Source organism: Cervus elaphus, chromosome 19 (genome assembly GCF_910594005.1).
Source record: "Cervus elaphus chromosome 19, mCerEla1.1, whole genome shotgun sequence".
In the NCBI taxonomy this organism is placed as follows: Eukaryota; Metazoa; Chordata; class Mammalia; order Artiodactyla; family Cervidae; genus Cervus; species Cervus elaphus.
In genome coordinates, this window is record NC_057833.1 from 58,233 (window position 1) to 82,411 (window position 24,179).

The 24,179-nt window shown below is 46.3% G+C and overlaps 1 pseudogene; it reads left to right on the top strand.

Moving 5' to 3' along the window:
* The first annotated feature begins 4,671 nt into the window (after positions 1–4,671).
* On the top strand, positions 4,672–18,838 carry LOC122675941 (annotated as a pseudogene).
* Positions 18,839–24,179: the final 5,341 nt, after the last annotated feature.

Here is a 24,179-nt window from a genome sequence, read left to right on the forward strand (position 1 = left end):
TCTGTATCACTTATTTTGTCTATAAGGTGGTCTCCTTCATTGTCCACTGTGTAACCATCCTCTGTGTATAGAGATATTTACATGTCTATGTATATAGATATCTATGTCTATATGTATTTATAATAGATATTTATATCTGTATATACATAGATAGTTATGTCTATATGTACATATACATTTATATGTCTATGTATATAGATATCTATGTCTCTATGAACCTAAGTATTTATACATCTATGTACCTACAATGTATATTTCTATGCATATGGACATTTGTATATCTACATACCTAGACATTTATATCTCTATCTGGATATTTACATATCGATGTACCTAGATATTTACATTTATGTACACTTATGCATATACAAATAGATGTCTTACCAGTATAACAGGGCCTGTAGCAAAGGGAAAGCTCCTACAAAAAGACCTGACTTGGCAACTGAACAAAAACAAAATAGAAAATACACTCGGTTCACCTGCCACCAACTACACATGGTATATCAAAAAAATAACTTATGCTTATGAGAACATTTCATGCAAAGATGGGGTCAGTAAAGGACAGAAATGGTATGGACTTAACAGAAGCAGAAGATATTAAGAAGGGGTGGCAAGAAAACACAGAAGAACTGTACAAAAAAGATCTTCATGAACCAGATAATCATGATAGTGTGATCACTCATCTAGAGCCAGACATCCTGGAATGTGAAGTCAAGTGGGCCTTAGGAGACATCACTACAAACAAAGCTAGTAGAGGTGATGGAATTCCACTTGAGCTATTTCAGATCCTAAAAGATGATGCTGTGAAAGTGCTGCACTCAATCTGTCAGCAAATTTAGAAAACTCAGCAGTGGTCACAGGACTGGAAAAGGTCAGTTTTCATTCCAATCCGAAAGAAAGGCAATGCCAAATAATGCTCAAACTACTGCACAATTGCACTCAGCTCATACACTAGCAAAATAATGCTCAAAATTCTCCAAGCCAGGCTTGACCAATACATGAACTGTGAACTTCCAGATCTTCAAGCTGGTTTTAGAAAAGGTAGAGAAACCAGATATCAAATGGACAGCATCCACTGGATCATCGAAAAAGCAAGAAAGTTCCAGAAAAAAAATATCTATTTCTGCTTTATAGACTATGCCAAAGCCTTTGACTGTGTGGGCCACAATAAAGTGTGGAAAATACCCAAAATATGGGAATACCAGACCACCTGAACTGCCTCTTGAGAAATCTGTATGGAGGTCAAGAAGCAACAGTCAGAACCAGACATGGAACAACAGACTGGTTCCAAATCGGGAAAGGAGCATATCAAGGCTATATATTTTGTCACCCTGCTTATTTAACTTCTGTGCAGAGTACATCATGAGAAATACCGGGCTGGATGAAGCACAAGCTGGAATCAAGATTGCCAGGAGAAATGTCAATAACCTCAGATATGCAGATGACACCACCCTTATGGCAGAAAGTGAAGAAGAACTAAAGAGCTTCTTGAGGTAAGTGAAAGAGGAGAGTGGAAAAGTTGGCTTAAAACTCAACATTCAGAAAACTAAGATCACGGCATCTGGTCCCATCACTTCATGGCAAATAGATGGGGAAACAGTGACTGACTTTATTTTTGGGGGCTCCAAAATCACTGCAGATGGTGCCTGCAGCCATGAAATTAAAAGACACTTACTCCTTGGAAGAAAAGTTATTACCAACCTAGACAGTATATTAAAAAGGAGAGATTTACTTTGCTAACAAAGGTCTGTTTAGTCAAGGCTATGGTTTTTCCAGTGGTCATGTATGGATGGGACAGTTGGACTATAAAGAAAACTGAGTGCTGAAGAATGGATGCTTTTGAGCTGTGGTGTTGGAGAAGACTCGAGAGTCCCTTGGACTGCAAGGGAATACAACCAGTCCATTCTAAATGAGGTCAGACCTGAGTGTTCATTGGAAAGACTGATGTTGAAGCTGAAACCCCAATGCTTTGGCCACCTGATGTGAAGAGCTGACTCATTTGAAAAGACCCTTATGCTGAGAAAGATTGAGGGCAGGAGGAGAAGGGGACGACAGAGGATGAGATGGTTGGATGGCATCACTGACTCAGTGGACACGAGTTTGGGTAAACTCCGGGAGTGACTGATAGACAGGGAGGCCTGACATGCTACAGACCATGGGGCTGCAAAGAGTCAGACACGACTGAGTGACTGAATTGAACTGATAAGGGGACAGAATATGAAGAAGAATAGATATCTATATCTATATCAAGAATAGATATCTATAGGTATACCAGACCAGCTGGCATGTAAGGGATGCTGATGGTGACTGGTTCTGACTCTCAAGACTTCAATCAACTGAAGCTTGGAGTCTCCCACAGCCCAAGACCCTTAATGAATATGCCTGTAAAGTTAAAGTGTTAGTCACTCACTCATGTCTGACTCTTTGCAACCCCATGGACCACCAGCCTCCTCTGTCCATGGGATTCTCCAGGCAAGAATACTGGAATGGACTGCCCTGCCCTCCTCTTGGAATCTTCCTCACATAGGGGTTGAACCCGGGTCTTCTGCTATGCAGAGATTGTTCACCATCTGAGTCACCACAGAAGCTGGAACATGCCTGTACTCATAGATTAAAGCTTACCCAACTTTGTGGTTTACAGAGACACTGCTCTGGAAAGCTCCATGGTGTTCTCCATAGTTCTGCAAGTAATACACTTTTCCTTCCCATGAGCTTTGGCTGGGTTGTACCTTCTGGCTCTACACCCACCAAGAGGTAAACTCGCTTTTCTGGTAACATTTCTCCATCCAGACTCCCAACCATCACTTGATACTAATTCTACAGTCAGTCGCTTTGCTTCCAATACATGGAAATCACATTAATTTTCTGTGAGCAAAGCTACCTAAGGGCCAGAAACAGTATCCCTATTTTATCTTGTGAAGCCAGTAGGTGTCAGGCAAACTCAGCTCAGTGGATCCACAGTCCTCCAGATTGATGCCTCGGCTTAGAGAAAACACTTGCAAGGCTTTGAGGTTTTACTCATACATCATTTCTGAAGGCTTTTCATACCTACATTAAATATACAGATGGCTCATCAGTGCCACTTCTACTTTCAGGTTAAAAATCCTCCAAGTTTTTCTAACATCCTTATTCCATGCGTTGTGTTTAAATCTTTGACCATAGGGTGTTTATCTTGTGTCTCATCCGAATATAGTTAATTACACCGTTTTCCCTTGAACAATGCAGTATTCACCACATAGAGTTCTTGACAAAACTGGATTTGACAAGGTAGGGCACATGTGGGCCTAGGATAAACTCCGGGAGCACGGTTAAAGTCTGGTGGAGCCGATATACCACTTGAGGGCACTGGAAAGAAACATTCAGCCTGAGGACAACCCGCCCACTTGAGGATCCAAGCCTAAGAGGCCATGCCTGAAAACAAAGAAACCAGCCACGATGCGCATGCGCGCTGGAGGCTTGACAGACACGCCCACAGAGCAGCCAATCCCCGAGCGGTGGGGCGGGGCCTCCATCGCGCTCCCCACACTCCGGGCGCCTATTGGCCAGACTGCCTCAGTCCCAACGCCGATTGGTCGCTTGTGCCTGACAGGGTACAGGCAGGCTGCTGGCCCTTCACTTCACCTCAGCACGGAAGGACTGGACGTTGCTGAACCTCTCCCGCTCCTGGGGACAGGGTGGGCAGCGTGGCAGGACAGCCGGGAGGCTGATGGGAACGCGCCCTGCGCAGCCCTGATAACCCTTTAGCCTAATGGCTTCAAATTCCAGGGTGGGAGGCCCGAAATCCTGTCAACTTTGAGTAACCTGAGTCCTAATCTGAAGGGTGCTTGGTCTCGTCAGCTTCAGGGATTACAAGTCCCTTCACGCACAGAAACAACAAACCCCTTAGTGCTGCGACCCTCAAATACCTAGATTAAGCCCAGTTCCCCTCAGCCTGAGGCACCCTAAAAATACCACCCGCAGAGACACCAAATTTCCTCAACCTCGCAGACCCTGAATCCCTCCGCCTGGGAGCCCTTAAAACTCTTCCTCCTCAAGACCATAACTGTCCAGCCTGTCGGAGACTTCACGTCCCTTAATAAGAAACCCCCGATTTCCTCAGCCTCACAGATCCCAAGTTTTCTCACCCTGCACATTCTACATCAGACAAAAGATCCCCAGTCCCCTCTGTCTGAGGACCCCAGTTACTTCAGCCCGTGGGACCCAGATCTCCTCAAGCAGAGCGACCTGTCCGTTAGATGTAGAACCTACGTTATGCCCAGATTTTTCTGAGTGTCCAGGAGGAGATCCTCAAAACTCTTATTGTAGAAACATTCCCTCTGCTGCACTGGAACAGAGCCCTGATTTCAGCCTGACCCCAGTTCAGCAGTTAGGGGTTTCCAGGTCTCCTCAAGAATCCCTCCATCACCCCAGACACATCCCTCCCAGTGCCTTCCCTCAGAGGGGCTGAATTGTAGGGAACCAAAGAAACCAAATCTCATTCACATTAGGCTGATCTGTCATATCTAGTCAGGATCAGTCCATCCCAACAATACCCTCACCCTGACTTTCCCCTCACCTTCCTGCCCTGGACACTCCACCCAAGGCAGACAGACCAGGCTCTGGACACTGGTCTGGGCTATCTCAGCACCTCCTTCTTCCACAGGCACCTTGGTCTTGAGCACTCCAATGGCCATGAGGCCGAACAGGTCTCCAGAGGAGAGCACTGAGGGAGAAGCCAGGAGAACAGAGTGGAAGCCCACGGTGAGAGTTGGAGGCAGCAAACCTGGGCTCTAAGCCAGCTCTATAGGAAGGGCATGGTCTGGTCCCTGAAGCACCACAGACTGCTTGCCTGGGCAGCTGAGTGAACTTCCCTGTGACTGTACACAGGATGGGAATGCCTGGTCCTGCCTGAGATGGTGGGGGTGGAGTGGGAAAAAAACAGGACACTAGCTTCGTCAACTGCCCTGTGTCCAGGGAGAGTTAGGAAAATGCTCAGTGTTTGTCCAGGTAAGCAGGACACAGTCGGGAAGGAAAGCCTTCATCCCTGTTTCACACAGACCATCCAGTAGCTTCAGGCTACTCCCTGCACAAAAGGTGGAGGAGAAGGCCCAGCGCTAAGGTCTGACTTAGATTAGTAAATCACTGATGAAATCTATTATTTTCCTTAGGCCAAAGATGCTTTCAAAGACATCTCTGTATACTTCTCCAAGGAAGAATGGGAAGAGATGGGAGAATGGGAAAAAATCCGATATAGGAATATGAAAAGAAACTACAAAGCGCTGGTTGCTATAGGTAACAGGAAGTGTTGGGTGCCTGTGAGCCTGGGAAACATGAAACAGGTCTTCACCCTCATTGTTCACTTGCTGACTCTTAGGTGGCTGCATCTGCTCACAGTTCCCTTTTGTGTGGAGACTAACCTGGAGGAAATGTTTACACTTCTGCACCAGAGGGAGGTTGACCCTCTTGTCTTGTTCTAGATTCTCCCAGCCCATCCCACTGATTCCCTGACTTTGTGACACTTTCCATTGCTTCTGTGCTGTGTTTCTCCTTCTTAGAAGAAATATTTTTCTTCTTTCCAGGTTTCAGAGCCACTCAACCAGATTTCATGCATCACCGCAGGCAGGTCATCAAGCCCCAGGTAGATGACACTGAGGATTCTGATGAAGAATGGACACCAAGGCAGCAAGGTGAGAGGCCAGGAGGATTTGGAGGTGTCTTCCTGAAACCAGCCTGGGCTTAGGTCTCAACTTCATCTCAGCCATTAGCAAGGAAAACATAATTTTCAGCATTCCAAAGTGGTTGTGACCAAATATTTACATAAGCCTGAATGAAGATGAATGTATAGGTTTTCCCGTGTAATTCTCAGAAGTTTTATGGTTAAAATTTATCATTCTTTTTAAAAAATAATTATTTTTGCTAAACATTCTTAGTGAAAGGCAGTTAAAGAAACCTTAGAAATAAATTCACCAAACAGATTTAATACTAATCTCATTGGTTATTGGATTAAATCTCTTCGAAAAGGAAGTAATTAACATATTATGTCAAGATACATTATTTATGTATGTATATAAAACAAAACCCATGATCTTCTTACCCTAAGGTTAAACTAATTCTGTATTTTGATTCTGGGAAAGGATTGGAGAGAACTATTTATTCTCCATGATCTTTCCCAAATTTCACTGACCAGAGATGGCATCAGGTAAATAAAATGAAGTACACTTATTATAAAATAGAAGTGAGCGCTCACTTCCTCTTTTGCTGCTCAAAGAGTTTAGAAGAGTTAATCTGCCTAGACTGGAGAAAACAATTTAGACAGTTCTATGATTCTCCATCTATGGATTTCTGTTCTCCCAGATTTTTAAAAATTATTTATTTAGTTTTGGCTGCACTGGGTCTTTGTTGCTGTCCATGGGCTTTCTCTGGTGGCGGTGAGTGTCTTCTCGTTGCAGAGCATGTACAGGCTCTGTAGCTTGTGACACACAGGCTCAGCTGCCCCGAAGAAAGTGGAATCTTCCTGGACCAGCCATCGAACCTGTGTCCTCTGCATTGGCAGGCAGATTCTCATCCACTGTGCACCAGGGAAGTCCCTCTGTTCCCTTAGGTTATTTAAACTAGGGAAAGGGACATGAAAACCAAACATTTGGTTGTCTGCAAAGGTTTTGACATAAGGAGAGATTCTTCATAGGGAATACATACTCCTCGGTTCACCATACACCTGCACGTCCTTATTTACCTTTTTAACAATTTCTGAGTGTATGGCACACTGTTGCTAACTATGTACACATTAGTGTTAGTGACCATAGTGCTAATCTTTCAGTCATGTCTGACTCTGCGTACCCATAGACTGTAGCCCACCAGGCTCCTCTGTCCATGGGATTCTCTAGGCAAGGATCCTGGTGTGGGTTGCCATCTCCTGCTCCAGGTGATCTTCCCAACCCAGGAACTGGGCCTGCATCTGTTGCATCTCCTGCATTGCAGGTGGATTTTTTACCGCTGAGCCACCGGGGATATATATACACATTGCTGTACCACAAATCTGTAGAAATGTTACATCTTGCGTGACTGAAGCCCTAACCCACTGAGTAACAATTCTCCAATCCTTCCTCCTCACAGCCCTTGGCAACCACGATTTTATTTTCTGTTTCCATGGATTTGATTACTTTAGATACCTCATGGAAGTGGAATCAGGCAATATTTGTCTTTTTTGATTGGTTCATTTCACTTAGTATAATATCATCAAGGCCCTTCCATGACGGAGCATATGACAGAATTCGTTTTTAAGGCTTTCAAACATTCCATTGTGTGCATGTGGATATAAGAGCTATAACATATTTCTTATATAAAATATTTATCTTTTATCCACCAATGAACATTTAGATTGCTTACACATCTTGCCCATTGGGAATAATGCAGCAGTGACCATACATGTGCCCACTATTTATTCAATATCTTGGTTTCAATTCTTTATGGAAATACACTCTTGAGTGGGATTGCTAGATCATACAACGGTTCTAATTTTCTGTGGAAACTCCATACTGTTTTCTAGAAAGCTTGCAACATTTTACATTGCCAACAGTAGTGTATAAGGGTTCCAATTTATCCATATCCTTACCAAACTTGCTATTGTCTTCTTAGACATATTGCCCATCACAGAAGGTTTCAATTTGTATTTCCCTATTGATTAATAATATTGAGCATCTTTTCATATGTTTGTTGGCCATTTGTGTATTTTCTCTGGAGAAATGTCTATTCAATTCCTTTTCTCACTGTTAGTCAGCTCAGACTGCCATAACAAAGCAGACTGCATTCCTTAAACCACAGAAATTTGTTTTCTTACAAGTCTGGAGCATGGAAATTTGATATCAAGGTGCCATCATGGTCAATCAGTTTCTCTTCCTGGCTTGTAGGTAGCCTTCACACTGGTGTATGCTTAGTAACCCCTTATCAGATGCATATTTTACAAATATTTTCTACCATCCTATAGGAGGCCTTTTCAACTCTGTTCACTGTGTCATTTGCTGCACAGAGGTTTTAAGATTAATCTCATTTGCCTATTTTTACTTTGTTACTAATACTTGTGCACTTGGTAACATATCTAAGAAATCATTGCTGATTCAATGTCCTGAAGCTTCACCCTTGTTTTCTTCTAAGAGTCTTAGCAAGTCTTGCATTTAGGTCTTTCATCCATTCTGAGTTGATTTTTCTTCAAGATGTGAGATGTTCATTATTTTGCACATGGTTATTTTGTTTCCCCAGCACCATTCATTATAGGGATTAAACTTTCCCCATTATCTTGACACCCTAGATGAAGATCATTAGAGCATGTATCCAAGAGTTTATTTCTGGCTGTCTATACTGTTCCATTGATTGACATATCTGTCTTTATGCCAGCTAGCCTCCTCAGTGGCTCAGCAGGTGAAGAATCTGCCTTCAGTGCAGGAGACACAGGAGATGTGGGTTCACTCCACGGGTTAAGAAGATCCCCTGGAGAAGGAAATGGCAACCCTGTCCAGTATTCTTGCCTGAGAAATCCCCTGGACAGAGGAGCTTGGTGGGCTACAGTCCAAAAGGTCACAAAAAGTCAAGAAGACTGAGCGACTAAGCACACATTTTTTGCCAAATCTACACTCTTTTGGTTCCTGTACCTTTGTAGTATGTTCGGAAATCAGAGGCTTCCAGCTTTGCTGTTCTTTCTAAGATCGCTTTGCCTATTTGGGGTGCTCTGAGATTCCGTGTTAACTGTTGGATGGATTTCCTATATCTGAAAAAGCTTCCATTGAGATTTTAATATGAATAACATTGAATCTTTAAATTGCTTTCGGTAGTATGAACTGCTTAATAATATTAAGCCTCCAAATCCATAAACATGAGACACCTATCTATTTATTTATGTCGGATTCCTTTCAGCAATACTTTGTAGTTTTCAACATATAAGTGTTTCATCTCCTTAAGTTTACTCCTAATTACTTCATTCTTTTCAATGCTATTATAAATAAGATTATTTGTCCAGTGGCTAAGACTCCACACTCCCAATGCAGAGAACTTGGGTTCAGTCCCTAGTCAGGGAACTAGATCCCACATGCTGCAACAAAGACCTGGCACAAACCAATAAATAAAAAGAAATATTTTTTTTTCATTTAGCTCTTGACTATAGCTTTAAAAAAATAAAAAATAAATAGGATTGTTTTCTTATTTTCCTTTGTGGAATGGTCATTCTTCATGCATGGAAAGATATTAGAATGTTGATTTTGTACAGTGCAACTTGCTGTGCAGGATTTTTGTCTGTGTGGATTTAAAGATCTTTCTGCACATAAAACCATGGCCCTGGGACCAGACATAATTTTTCTTCCTTCTTGCCAAATGGAAGCCTTTTGTTTCCATTTCTAACCTAAAGCCCTGGCTAGGAGTTCTAATATTATGGTGAACAGAAATGTTGATAATGGGCATCCATGCCTTTTTTTCTTGATCTTTTTCACTAATGACTATGATGTTAGAGGTAGACTTTCAATATATGACCTTTATTATATTGCAGTAACTTCCTTCTATTTCTACAGTGTTGAGTACTTTTGTCATGAAAGACTAGTAAATTTATTAGATACTTTATGAACATCAGATAAGGCACAGATGAAGTTTCATATTTTTTTTTTAATTTTTAAGATAATTATGTTATGCTCCCAGTGGAACCATGGGAGGTGATGATACAGAAATCATCTTCCATTCCTCCTTTGGTAATCATTGTCTTTGTCACTCTCTGGCTTAGAATTATGTGTCCCTAATTAGAATACCCAGAGTTTGGAAACATTTCCCAATCAAAACACTGATTCTCATCATTTTTTAGGTAAACCTTCTTTGATGGCCTGCAGAGTGGAGCACAGTAAACACCAGAAGGTGAGTATTTTCCAAATCCTGTTCCCAAAATATCCTCCTCATGGATCCAATCACAGGTGAGAACAGGAGAAAACACAGAGATCCTGGAGATGGCTACCTTCCTGTCCTGGATCTTTAGCAAACTGTCTGATATCATCACCATCTTTACAGTCAGTAAGAACAACAACAGTAGTGGGAGGTTCTGTTGTTACATTATTTTCATAATATTTCAGACTTTAAGCATTTTATGTGAATAAACTTACTTAAACCTTAAATCAATCCTACAGTACCTATAAGTAGGTATATAGCTATCACCATTATAAATCCAAAAAATGAGGTAAAAAACATTTGATTATATGCCTGAGATCACAGTATCATGGGTAGTGCAATCTAAACCAATGCACGTTCTCTAAACCCCTTAAAAACTGATTAAAACTTCCATAGTTCTATGAAGCTTATTCATACATCTTTATATCATTCATCTGAGAGATGTTTTCAACCTCAGTTCTTTTGTGCTGTGCTAGGGAGGGATATGCTAAGACATCTGACTAAGGGAAGCTTAAGGACATGCTGGGCAGTTTGTACAGTGGACAGTCCAAGATGAAGAAGGAGACAGGATCCCTACCTCAGAGCCTCCCACTCCAATAAGAGGAAACAACTTGCAACCCTGAGAAGCCTCAGGTTTATGACTGAAAAGCAACAAATAAGAAAATAACAGAAGGACGTCACATACATTACCCACTTTTGAGTAGAAACTCATCATCTGGGCATCATTTCAAATGCTCCTTCTTGCAGGAGGCAGTAACAGCTCCTCCTCTGAGCTCTAATAGGCAACTCTCCTGTTTGGAATCATGTGTTCAGCCTGCCCCTGTGTTGTGAGCTTTGAGAGCCTAGCCCACACCCATTCATTCTCAGAAGTCCAGGCCCAGCTCAAAGCCCCTGAGGGACCCCTGAATGTTTTGTGAATGAGTGACTCCACATTTGAGCATTCATCTAGGAGTAGAAAGGTCAAAGAATGCTGACGATAGTATCTGTGAGCTAGACTTCAAATATAGATGCAGTTCAGGGAATAAATTCATACCAGGGATGTACGCAAATGTTCTTACTGTATTAAACACCTCACAAAACAATTTGTTGAAGGTTATTAAATTTCATGTCCACTATAATATTAAGAATTAGCCTGTATATCAATTCATGGATCAGGAAACTGAGGAGAATCAGCTAGTCATACAGCCTTGTTCAAGGAGAACTGATGAGACCAGCTACTTTAATTCCAAACATTGTCTCTAGGACATGCCAACCATCTCATTTTTTTATTGTCTAAATGTGTTTCTGCCGATCGTCTTTTCTCTTCTTAATCTCACTGCTTTGTCACCTTATTTTCCAGATGTGTTTTGTCCCCTCTGTAATTTTCCATACTTCCTTGTCTATCAAAGGGCCACTAATTAATACAATCCCCCCGGATCTCTCTACGAGCACTTACCCTCTTCTTTCCCTGACCTCCAGCTATTCTCCCTGCCTTGCTCTCACTTTTATGCAGAAAGTTGCAGGGGAAGAACCTTAAGATATGAATTCTAGTTTTGATTCACTATCCACATAGGTCCTTTTGTTACATTCCAGTGTTCAGGCCCCCTGCCCCCCACCCCCGGCCCCAAATAAGGTATTTCCAAGAATTGACAAAGTATTAACTAAAGTCATGCATGTGAAAACACTTCATAAAGTCCTAAAGAACTAAAGAAATGCCTGTTGTCTTTTACTCACATGGAAGAGAATGTCCAGGGCACCATTAAGTAAGGAATCTAGTTTGAAGGAATTGCCGGGAGTAGCAAAATTGCTGAAAAAGAGTGGCTCCAAGCAGGCTCAGAAACCAGTGCCCCATCACAGAAAAGCAAGGACCCCTGGACAGTACCCCAGACAAAAAGCTGGTAAGAGAAATTTGGGGAGTTCCTCTAATTAGTTCCTCTAATCCCTGTAGAAAAACTAATAAGTATGACCTAGGTGTGTGGCATGGACTTTGGGTAGGCATGGGTTTAAGCTGGACTGATCTGAGACATGAAGTTAGCACTGGGGCCTTGGGAAAATCTTATACATTTTCTGATGTCCTGATTGCTATGTGTAAAGTGAAGATAAGGATACATAACTCATACAGTGCTTGAAAGCCTTACATTAAATGCAAAAGTCTGACACCTACAAGTAGTTCGATAAACCCAGCTGTGATAATGGGAACCGAGCTTTGTTAGTGTTTATGACCAGACCTCTGCTCAATGCCTTACGTGTCACGTGCCCTTAACATATATTTTCTGAGTAGATGTGTCAGTGAACTATTTCCTAAGTAAAAAGGTTGGGAAGTTAAACCTACTAACAGGACGTGCAGGGAGCTATCACTGAACTGGGCATCTGTGGTCAGTGGAGCCTCAGTCTCGTGAACCTATAGTTAAAGGGACAAGAAGCAAAGTATAGAGAATGGACTTCCTGGTGGTGAAGTGATTAAGACTCCATGCTTCCACTGCAGGAGGTGTGGGTTCCATTCTTAGTCAGGGAACTAAGATCCCACAAGCCATGCAGTGTGGAGAAGAAATAAATAATGTATCATTAAAAAATAAAATTGCAAAAGTAAAAGTTTGAAAAATACATGTAAGAAAGTTTTAACAAAGTGTATAGATGGACAGGTAGGAGATCTCACACTTTCCAATAAAACAGGGACTAACTCCCCAGACCCCACCGGCCTTGCTTAGCTTCTGTTCTCCATCTTAGAACTCAGAAGAAAAGAGACTGGAGTGAGGAGGTACAGTCTACGAGAAAGAAAGGGCCACGTGTACCAAGAGGTCAGCGAGCCCCAGGATGACGACTACCTCTGTGAGTGACCCCACTGGCCCACTCATGGAGCAGGGGCTACGGCGCCTTGGTCCACTAACCTCACCTCACCATTTGGTCCCCCAGCCATCCCCTTCCTCTATGACTTGGGGTGCAGGATCGAGGCCAAATGCCATGAATGACCCAGTTCCTTCTGAAGGTCGTTATGACCAGCAACATCACTATACCTCCTCTCATTCCTGTTCTCACCTCCAGATTGTGAGGAGTGTCAGAACTTCTTCATCGACAGCTGTGCTGCCCATGGGCCCCCAACCTTTGTAAAGGACTGTGCAGTGGAAAAGGAGCATGCCAATCGCTCAGCCCTCACGCTGCCCCCTGGGTTAAGCATCAGACTGTCGGGCATCCCTGACGCTGGGCTTGGAGTGTGGAACGAGGCGTCCGATCTGCCGCTGGGCCTGCACTTTGGCCCCTACGAGGGCCAGATCACAGACGATGAAGAGGCCGCCAACAGTGGATATGCCTGGCTGGTGAGAAGCACCCGTTTCCCTGTCCTCTGGGCTCTAATGGCTTGTATGTGGTGGGGGGTACTTCATGTCTACATGTGAGGATGCAGATGGTGATAACCCGGTCGGCAATGACACAGTCAGCCCTGGGTACTGTGTACCCTGGGCGTGAACACAGGACTTCCATCTAAAGGTCAGAGGAGAGGTGGGACCACAGTGTACAGACACTCAGGACCTCTATCTAAAGGTCAGAGGAGAGGTGGGACCACAGTGAACAGACACTCAGGACCTCTATCTAAAGGTCAGAGGAGAGGTGGGACCACAGTGAACAGACACTCAGGACCTCTATCTAAAGGTCAGAGGAGAGGTGGGACCACAGTGTACAGACACTCAGGACCTCTATCTAAAGGTCAGAGGAGAGGTGGGAGCACAGTGTACAGACACTCAGGACCTCTATCTAAAGGTAAGAGGAGAGGTGGGACCACAGTGTACAGACACTCAGGACCTCTATCTAAAGGTCAGAGGAGAGGTGGGAGCACAGTGTACAGACACTCAGGACCTCTATCTAAAGGTCAGAGCAGAGGTGGAACCACAGTGTACAGACACTCAGGACCTCTATCTAAAGGTCAGAGGAGAGGTGGGACCACAGTGTACAGACACTCAGGACCTCCATCTAAAGGTCAGAGGAGAGGTGGGACCACAGTGTACAGACACTCAGGACCTCTATCTAAAGGTCAGAGGAGAGGTGGGAACACAGTGGTACACATTCACAGGACTTCTATCTGAAGGTCAGAGGAAAGGTGGGAACATAGTGTAGAGACACACAGAAGTGACTCCTCCCTTGTGGAGCCTTTGCCTTCAATGAACCAAGAGACTCAGACTTGGAATGATGAGTAAGGGGCTTACCGTGTGGTCCGACCGGCAGGTGAATCCATGCAGGCTGAAAAGCACCAATGACTACAGAGGGAAATTGGTCTTCTATATCTTCCTACCAAAAAACAAATAAAAGAAAGAGGAAAGCTTGTATCTCTTTTTCTGACACTCAGATCACCAAAGGGAGGAACTGCTACGAGTATGTGGATGGAAAGGACACGTCTTGGGCCAACTGGATGAGGTGAGTGCAGTTAGTCTCCAGTGTGTAGACATTGAGACTCCCTCCATCCCACGCCCCTTTCCTTCTCAACCCGGCTCCCTCAACAGCTTTCACATCTTCCTTCCTCTTTTCCCTCCATATCATGCTCTTTCATTTCAAAAGACACTAGAAAGAAGGAAATAAAAATATGGCATGTGCCGTCAAGATACAAGTCTATATGCTGAACAAAACTGGTGGACTTGAAAACAACTTGAGGAGTCTAGATTCACTAGGGACACTTTAACTCACTTAATGGACACTTACCACGCACTTTATGTTTCAGTTTAGACAATGAACTTCGTTACTGAAGCAGATCACACAACCCGTGTCCTTTTGGAGAACATACTGCAAACAGACATTAGCCAATTGATTTTAGGAACAGTAACCTTATTTTTTCTATCTTTGAGTAACTACACAGCGCCAGGAAAACCTAATACAGGAGACCTTGACTCTGTGTGGGCAACAACCTCTTCAGGCTTGGTTCCAGTGAGAAGTGGGCCCTGAGGCCTCAAAAGGAATGGGAAGCAGGATGACCCTAGGTGGGGCCATTCTCTGAGGACCTCTCTTTCATCAGGACAGGCAGACAGTGAACAAACTATTAGTGTTCCGTGTCTCAAGCTATATCAGAGCTCTCTCCAAGTGTCCGTGGGAGAGGGTGGGCAAGCGAATAGGACCCTGGATACACGTGGGGAGATGGGAGAAAGCCTCGGGAGAGAAGGCAGGCTGGGGTGAGTGCTGAGGGCTGCGTGTTAGACAAGGAGCACCAAGTCCTGTGGATGGAAGAGAACTTAACTCAGAGTTTAGAGGAGCTGGAAGTCACCAGCCTCACAGACAGTCCAGGTGGAGACGAGTCTGGAAGTGGGCTCCGGAAAATGGCTAATTAGGTAAGGAGAGAAAGACATGGGAATTCACATGGCCTGGTCGAAGGTGTGAGTAGAAGGTCCACATGAGGGGCGGCCTCAGAGGCGGAAGGCAAGGAGCTGGGCATGGTCGGAGAGTGGAGGGCACTCATCACCTGAGGTTTCTTTCCCTTCCCGGCCTCGACCCCAGGTATGTGAACTGTGCCCGAGACGACGAGGAGCAGAACCTGGTGGCCTTCCAGTATCACGGGCAGATCTTCTACCGAACCTGCCAGGTGGTCAGGCCGGGCTGTGAGCTGCTGGTCTGGTACGGGGACGAGTATGGTCAGGACCTTGGCATCAAGCGGGACAGCAAGGGGAAGAGTGAGCTCGCGGCCGGGAGAGGTGAGTGTCAGCCCTCTTCCAGCACCCGACCCCATCGTGGGAGCCTCCGTGGTCCGATTTCGAAGCAGAGTACAATCCAGTCCAAAGTCAGTTGAGTTGCAATTAAAATGCCTCAGAATTTTATTCTTGTCATATGATTGTTAGGAAAAATTATTATATTAAAAATGCTAGTTCTAATTTTTAATATTTCATGCAAAAAAATGGGTAACATCACCTTCTGCTGAAAGGCTTAGAAGCAAAAAGCAAGTTTTCTAGCACCTACCAGCTCTCTGCCCTTTACCTCTTACTTCCTTATTCCCTCCCATTTCTTTTTTTTTTTTTTTTTTTACTAAAATAAAGACATTTTATTTTAAAATATTAATAGGACAAAGATATTTAAAGAGTCACACTAGGAAATTTATGAATGACATCTACCAATTTAAAGAAAGTAAATGGAATTCCTTAATCATTAGTATTTTTTACATTTATGTATTTATTTCATTTACTCATTAGTTGGAAGCTAATCAGTTTACAATATTGTAGTGGTTTTTGTCATACATTGACATGAATTAGCCATGGATTTACTTGTATTCCCCATCCCGATCCCCCCTCCCACCTCACTCTCTGCCCGTTCCCTCTGGGTCTTCCTAGTGCACCCAGCCCGAGCACTTGTCTCATGCATCCAACCTGGGCTGGTGGTCTGTTTCACCCTAGATAATATATATGTTTCAATGCTGTTCTCTTGAAACATCCCACCCTCGCCTTCTCCCACAGAATCCAAAATTCTGTTCTGTACATCTGTGTCTCTTTTTCTGCTTTGCATATAGGGTTATCATTACCATCTCTCTAAATTCCATATATATGTGTTTCTATGCTGTAATGGTATTTATCTTTCTGGCTTACTTCACTCTGTATAATGGGCTCCAGTTTCCATCTCATTAGAACTGATTCAGATGAATTCTTTTTAATGGCTGAGTAATATTCCATGGTGTATATGTACCACAGCTTCCATATCCATTCGTCTGCTGATGGGCATCTAGGTGGCTTCCATGTCCTGGCTATTATCAACAGTGCTGCGATGAACATTGGGGTGCACACATGTACAGTGATGTGCATTTAGTTACTGTTCCAGTTTGTTGTCATGTGAGTTCACACTCTGTGCCAGATGGGGCTCCACACACCGAAACAGACAGAACCACTGCCCTAGGGCAGCAGGGGCTTCGTACCAGACAGGGGCTGATGCTCTGAGGGAAACCAGCGCAGGGAACGTGCCTCGGGTCAGCGTGAGCAGAGGGTGGGGTGTGGTGCGGGACGGTGGGGCAGCATCTCTGCAGAGATAACGCCTGCGGGGAAGGATTCCAGACAGGGAAGCGGCCAGTGTTGCAGCCCCAGGGCCGGGAAGAGAGGCCATGCCAGGGGTCGCGGGAGGAAACACAGAGGGAGAGGAAGGAGGCTGGACGGGACAAGGAAGCCTCAGGGCATGTGTCTACGTGCAGGCCCCAGGGGTCCTCCTGGGTGAAACAGAACAACTGCATGGCTTTCTGCTGCAGGCGGCATGTTCTCTGTGCCAAGACGATGCTTTGGTTCATTTTGGGGAGGAGACATCAGCGGGGAGTCCCCCTCAGAGGTCAGTTCATTGCCAGACATGAGGGGAGAGTGGGCTGTCTGAAGATGCTTGGGACTGAGGGTGTGAAGAATCTGGCTGGAGATGTATTTTTAAATAGGGCTTCCTAGTGCACGTTAAATGGACTAAGCCTGGATGAAATAATGAGGTATGACTACTGGTGAGGCTTGAGAAAGGATGTGCCTTTATTTTATGATCTATGGGAAACTGAGAGAGGAGTAATTTGTGAACCAGTTTGAGCAGCAGGGGCCAGAGACCTGTAGTCAGTGGGACCTGGGCCTCTCGGTCTCGTCCAGTCTCAAACCCACTTCCTGCAGAGATCGGCACAAAGGCTGCTCTTTGAACAAGGAGCCACAAAGTCAGATTTACCCACACCTGCTGTAACCACCCCCTGTGCTGCCTCCCATATGCAGAGAACTCCAGGCCAGGAGCCCCTAACTTAATAGACCCTTTCCCCTCACAGGGAGCCACTCAGGAGATTTCACCTAAGTCATCAAGTCTTATCCCTCAGTAGGGTAAATACCTGTGGCCACTGTGACATGACTCTTCAGACACTTACACGCAGGGAAAGTCCCTACAGATCCAGCTCTATCAGGAGAGACACTGCCTCTGATGCTGCTGTAAGGTCCCTATCTGGGTGATATAGAGAAAAGGCCCCTGACACCAACTTCCTGGATTTCTGTAGATGTAGAGAATAAGAGTGGAGTGGAAACATGGACTATAAAGACACACTCGATGGGAGACAAATCGTGCACTGTCAACACTTAGGTGATTACTGATGAGGGCCTAAATATGGCAAACCAGCTACCTGACCAAAAGCTTCCTCTTTCAGCAGAACCGAAGCCCAAGACCCACCCGTGTGCCTCCTGCTCTCTGGCCTTCTCCAGTCAGAAATTCCTCAGCCAACACACCCAACGCAGTCACCCCTCTCAGACCCTCCTGAGACCATCTGAAAGACACCTCCTCCAACCAGAGGATCCCTGCCCAGGCAATCAAAATCAGCGATATTCAGATCCACACAGCCCGAGCGACAAACCTGAGGGTCACAAGACCAAGGCCAGGCCCCAACCTTTGCTGAAAAGCGTAAGGCTGAAGAGGATTTCAAGGGCCTCTTCCTACTCACCTGGAGGACAAATGGGGGGTTCTGGGGTGCATGAGAGAACGAAAGACGAGCCCAGCACACTCCAGAAACTAAATCCAGAGGACACAGGCACATTGCTAACGGGGGGCAGGGGTCTCAGGGATTATGAGGGTCACGTATGGAGAGTGTAGGCAAGCCTCCAAGGACAGGTCAAGTCTCAGCACACACGAGAGGACACACACAGGGGAGAAGCCCTATGTTTGCGGGGAGTGTGGGCGAAACTTCAGTAAGAACTTCAACCTCATCACACTCCAGAGGACACACACAGGGGAGAAGCCCTATGTTTGCGGGGAGTGTGGGAGAAGCTTCAGTCACAAGTCCGTCCTCATCACCCACCAGAGCACACACACAGGGGAGAAGCCTTATGTTTGCGGGGAGTGTGGACGAACCTTCAGTCGGAAGTCCGTCCTCATCAGACACCAGAGGACACACACAGGGGAGAAGCCCTATGTTTGCGGGGAGTGTGGGCGAAACTTCAGTCAGAAGTCCATCCTCATCAGACACCAGAGGACACACACAGGGGAGTAGCCCTATGTTTGCAGGGAGTGTGAGTGAGTCATGACCAACAAACCACACCTTAGCCATAGGAGGATTAGTGCAGCCACCCCATGCCTCAGTTCTCAGGGGGCCTCAGAGGAGGCCTGTGACCCATTACTGTCCACAAGAGTATGAGGAGAGACTACCCAGGTGGTCCAGTTGCCAAGACTCTAATGCAGACACCCACGTTCAATACCTGATTGCGGAACTAGCTCCCACAGGCTGCAACTAAGACACAGCACAGCCGAATAAATAAATAGATAATAAATATTTTAAAGAAAGAGTGTGATAAGCACAGAATTACTTGTTAAATAGACCTTCCACTTTCATGACAGGAGAGGAGGTAGATAAACAGCAGAGGGTTTCTTAAGTGTTCTGGAGATGTTCATGCCAATTGCCTTCATGGTTTTTCAGGACTCCTCTTCTAATAAATTTTTTCTCCAAACAAATCTGAAGCCCAGACTATGTACTCATTCCCCCCTTATCACTGACAGTAGTGGAGTCCAGTCATAGCTGAACCCCTGGGAAGGCATCATTCTGGAGCCAAGTCAGTTAGGTCACTGGAGAGTCAATCCTGGGTCCAGGGAGAGGAATGTAGGTGTTGAGACAGACTCACCAGGAAAGGGATTCCCTGGTCTCCTGGGAAGTGTGGCCTCTCCTCCTTATAGACCTCGACTCTCCTTTGGCCTCTCCTGGTGGCCCTCTGGTTTCCTCTGACTTCTGTAGCCTCAGCCAGAGACAAGCCCGCACAGCAGCGAAGACGCAGCAAGCCGAAAATAAATAAATAACCTTGCTTTAAGTAGGAGATCGCAACATTCTCTGCTGATCCAGAGGCTAGGACTCTGAGCTCCCAACACAGGGGGCCACGTTCAATCCCTGGTCAGGGCACTATTTCCCACATGCTTCAACTGAAGGCCCTGCATGCCACAGCTAAGACCCAGCACAGCCAGTTAAATGAATACTTAAAAGTAGGAGGCTGTTCATCTGTCACCATAGAAAACTGCGACATTTTAGGAAAAGGAAAAAAAATAAGAGCTTATTTTGCCAGTGCTCATGGTTGATTGCAAAAATTTTCTCATAATATGCAGCTGTTTTTAAAAAAAAAGAAATTTTGAAAATACAGAAAATAAAACCCACCCATAATTGTGTGGGGAACATCAATTACTGCAGCATGGGGCCACCACACACGGGAACACACGTCTGGCTTTTTCCTCTACAAAGAAGCTTTCAGCCTCCACCCCCCTTCCCACCGGCCTCTACTCTGCTCACCAAGAAGACTACGCTCTGGCCTGAGGACTGGGGGGGTTCTGTTGAACTCAGGGAGGTGGAGGAGTAGGGCTGTGAGGTTGGGGGCACCGTCTGGCCTGCAGTGAGGAGAGAAGCAACAGTGCTCCACCTCTGGGTCCAGTAACTCCAGGGGCCTTGGGGAGCTGCCTGAGAAGAAGCCTCTCAAACACCTTCCCTGTAGTCTCCACAGTTACAGCACGTCCCACGTGTCAAGGTTCAGCTGTGGGTTAATAAGACCTCACTTGTTGGACAGAAAAGTGTTTCCACAGAGAATCTGCCTGGATCTCAGCCTCGGTTGGTACAGATGTAACAGGCAGTACGTGCAGGGCTCAGGGAAGTTAGTTCTGAAGCTCTCTGGGTTTAGGGCTACAGCACCTCCTCACCTCCACCCCTTCCACGGTCATGGAGTCTTCTCTTCCAGGGGAAGGTGTTTGGCAACATCAGCCACAAAGACACATACTAAAGAGGAGCAAGGCCACGGCAGGCGGGGCTGGGTGTTCCTGGGGGAACAGAGGGGTCTTGGATACTCCATGCTGGACCCCTGCCCCACCAGCTTCTCCTCCTTCTCGCTGGGCATGCAGCTTTCACCTGCTGGGTGCCCGCCAGTTAGGGGCTCCCAAGAAACCAAGCTTGGGTTGGCGATGGGGGAGCTGGATGCCAGGGAACCCAAGACCCTGCAGCAGGTCAGTGCACTGTGGACGAGGGCTGGCCTCACTGAACGGTTAGGCCCTGTGCACTCAGGACACCCTCTCTGGACCCCAAGTGGAGGGCTGCTTCCCCTGGTGCCCACCTGGGTCTCAGGAGGTGGAAGAGAGGCCCTGTGGACCTTCCCACCTCCTGCCCAGAGAATGGTAGAGACCAGTTCCCAAAAGTCAGAGCAGGGTGGGCAGAGTGAGTCTTGGGTCTCACAGGGTCCCTGTGAAGAGGGGTTCACTGCTCCCTGGATGCCTCTTGGTTGGTTCTCCTTTTGTGTTGTCTTCACACCAAATCTCACAAGGATGAGGCAGTCCAGGTGCCAACAGCATCACTTGCCCAGGTGCTGACAACTCTCCTTATTTATTAAGGGCAGGGAGACAGGGTGGCTGATGTGACGCTCCCCTGGACCACAGAGGAGACCCCATAGGTTGTGTTTCTTCTACTCCTGAGACCCAGGAGGGCATTGGGGGCAGAGCACCTCCAGCTGGGGTCTGGAGAGGGTGTCCTGAATGAACAGGGCCTAACTGTCTACTGTGGCTTCAGGGGATATTGGCAAGAGGGATACTAAATCCTTTCTAAATATTTCAGACAACCACTGAGTTCCTTTTGGTTTTTGGTTTCAGATCTTTTTATATGGTCCATTTTCAGAGTCTTTATTGAATCTCTTACAATATTGCTTCCAGTTTATGTTTTGATTTTTTGACTGCAAGGCATGTGGGATTGTTACCAAGTCCAAGCTCACTCTGCATGCCTCACAACAGGGCGATAAATCAGAGGCGAGGTGCTGAGGCAAGGAAGATGACTTTACTTGGAAAGCTGGCAGACTGAGAAGATAGCAGACTAATATCTCCAAGAAACCATTTTGTCAGCGTCTGGATGCCAGTGTCTATTATAGAACACAGAGCTGGGAGGTGAGGAAATAAAGTAAAAAGGCCACTAATCTGGCAAATATCTGGAATGGCCAGCCTCTGAGGGAGATGTGTTACTTTCTCCCTCCTGTAGCCATCCACAGGTGGAGGGGTCCTGGACAGAGGCAGAGGGGCGGGGTTTCCTGGGGCAGGCCATTATGTATGGATAGTATCCATGTAGCAAACAGGCCAACAGGAAGCAAAGGTTAAAGGAAAACATTCAACATGGAGTCAGATTTTGTTCTTCCCCGTAACAATTCCCCAGTGTCAGCGTGCATTCCACAATCTTATGGGAAAAGGGATGACGAGTTTTCTAATTGCTCCACTAGTTGCATCTTTTGGGGAGTGCCCACCACTGGTGCCAGTGTGCTGAATGTTGAGATTTGTCTTTGATGTCCTTTGGAAAGTCTCTACTTCATATGGATAGACATAATAATATTATAATACAGGTGTTGAGAGTTGTTTTATACAGTACAAATCTTTTAGGATTCCAAAACCAGGGGCAGCATCAAAAGTTAAGGAACTTAGCACTTTTCTATGTGTGGGAAGATGCACCAGCCATCTCACTGAAATCATCCCCTTTGATACATACCTTACCCCCTGGGACCAGCATCCTGACTTCTCCTTCCTGAGTTTCCCCAGGGATCACAGTGGGGAGTGGCTGCAGTCTGATGGCTGGTGAAAAGCAGGTATTCTTTTCTTTCCTGAGGTTCCTCAGAGTTCACCATGAAAAGTGGCTTCAGTTTGATTGCTTCTAGAGGGTAAGAGGGGGAACCTGGGTCCCCATTGAGATCATCTCAGCAGAGAGAGCAAGCACGTCCTGTGACTCCAGACAATCTTCCAACGTTCAGGGCTCAGCGTTCAGCCTGCAGGATCCACATTCGTCAGCTCAGCCACCATGCTCTGCACTTAGTTGCTATGTAGCCCTGGAACTACACTGCAGGAGGCCCTCTAAATGTGGCGTCCTGTCCAGCAAACTCTCGGTCACACTCTCCAAGCCTGACCCAGGCCCAGCTCTGCTGAGAGGGTCTCACTGGGGACCCAGGTTCCCCCTCCTGCTCTCCCACATTCCATACCTCAATGGGGAGAAGGCAGGGGCTGGGGGCACAATGCCTCCAAGCAGGTAGGGCAGATGTTCTCCCATCACCCCTTGTGGTCCATCCTTGGGAACACAGTCTAATGTCACTTTTACCAGCAGAGGACATGTGTCCCCAGATCCGGCCCACCCTCTAGGGGTGTGAGCTGTGAGCACTAACACAGGAAACCCCAAGTGACCTGCTTAGGCTGGAAGACTAGTTCCTGGCATGTGAGCTGAAGTCTGAAAGTAGCTTCTCATTGGGATTAGCCTTCTCCAGACGTAGCTTGGGGGCAGCAAGAGTGCAACAAGTGGCCCCCAGCTGGGGCAGCCACCCAGTGCCTCTCAACAGCCCTGTGGAAACTTTGCACCAGAGTGACCAGGAGCCCACATTCACCCAGCAGATGGCTTCTGAGAGGTCCATGACAGACTAAAACAACCATGAGCCTGTACTTACAGCAGACAGCCTCTGATAGGTCTGTGACAGACCAGAGTGACCACAAGCATGCATTCATCCAGCGGACAGCCTCTGATAGGTCTGTGACAGAGCAGAGTGACCACAAGCATGCATTCACCCAGTGGATGGCTTCTGAGGTCTGTGATAGGCCAGAGTGACCACAAGCATGCATTCACCCAGCAGATGGCCTCTGATAGGTTTGTGACAGAGCAGAGTGACCACAAGCATTCATTCACCCAGCAGACAGCACCTGAGAGGTCTGTGACAGTCCAGAGTGACCGCGAGCCTGCACTTACCCAGTAGATGGCCTCTGAGATGTCTGTGACAGGTCAGAGTGACCACGAGCCTGCACTCACCCAGCGGATGGCCTCTGAGAGGTCTGTGACAGGCCATAGTGACTATGATCCTCCACTCACCCAGCGGATGGCTTTGAGAGGTCTGTGACAGGTCGGAGTGACCACAAGACTGCACTCACCCAGCGTATGGCTTTTGAGAGGTCTGTGACAGAGCAGAGTGACCACAAGCGTATATTCACCCAGTGGATGGCCTCTGAGAGGCCTGTGACAGTCCAGAGTGACCACGAGCCTGCACTCACCCAGTGGATGGCCTCTGAGAGGTCTGTGACAGACCAGAGTGACCACAAGCATGCATTCACACAGAGGACAGCCTCTGAGAGGTCTGTGACAGGCCATAGTGACTATGAGCCTGCACTCACCCAGTAGATGGCCTCTGAGAGGTCTGTGACAGGCCAGAGTGACCACAAGTCTGCACTGACCCAGTGGATGGCCTCTGAGAGGTCTGTATCAGACCAGAGTGACCACAAGTCTGCACTCACCCAGTGGATGGCCTCTGAGAGGTCTGTGACAGGCCAGAGTGACCACAAGCCTGCACTCACCCAGTGGATGGCCTCTGAGAGGTCTGTGACAGGCCAGAGTG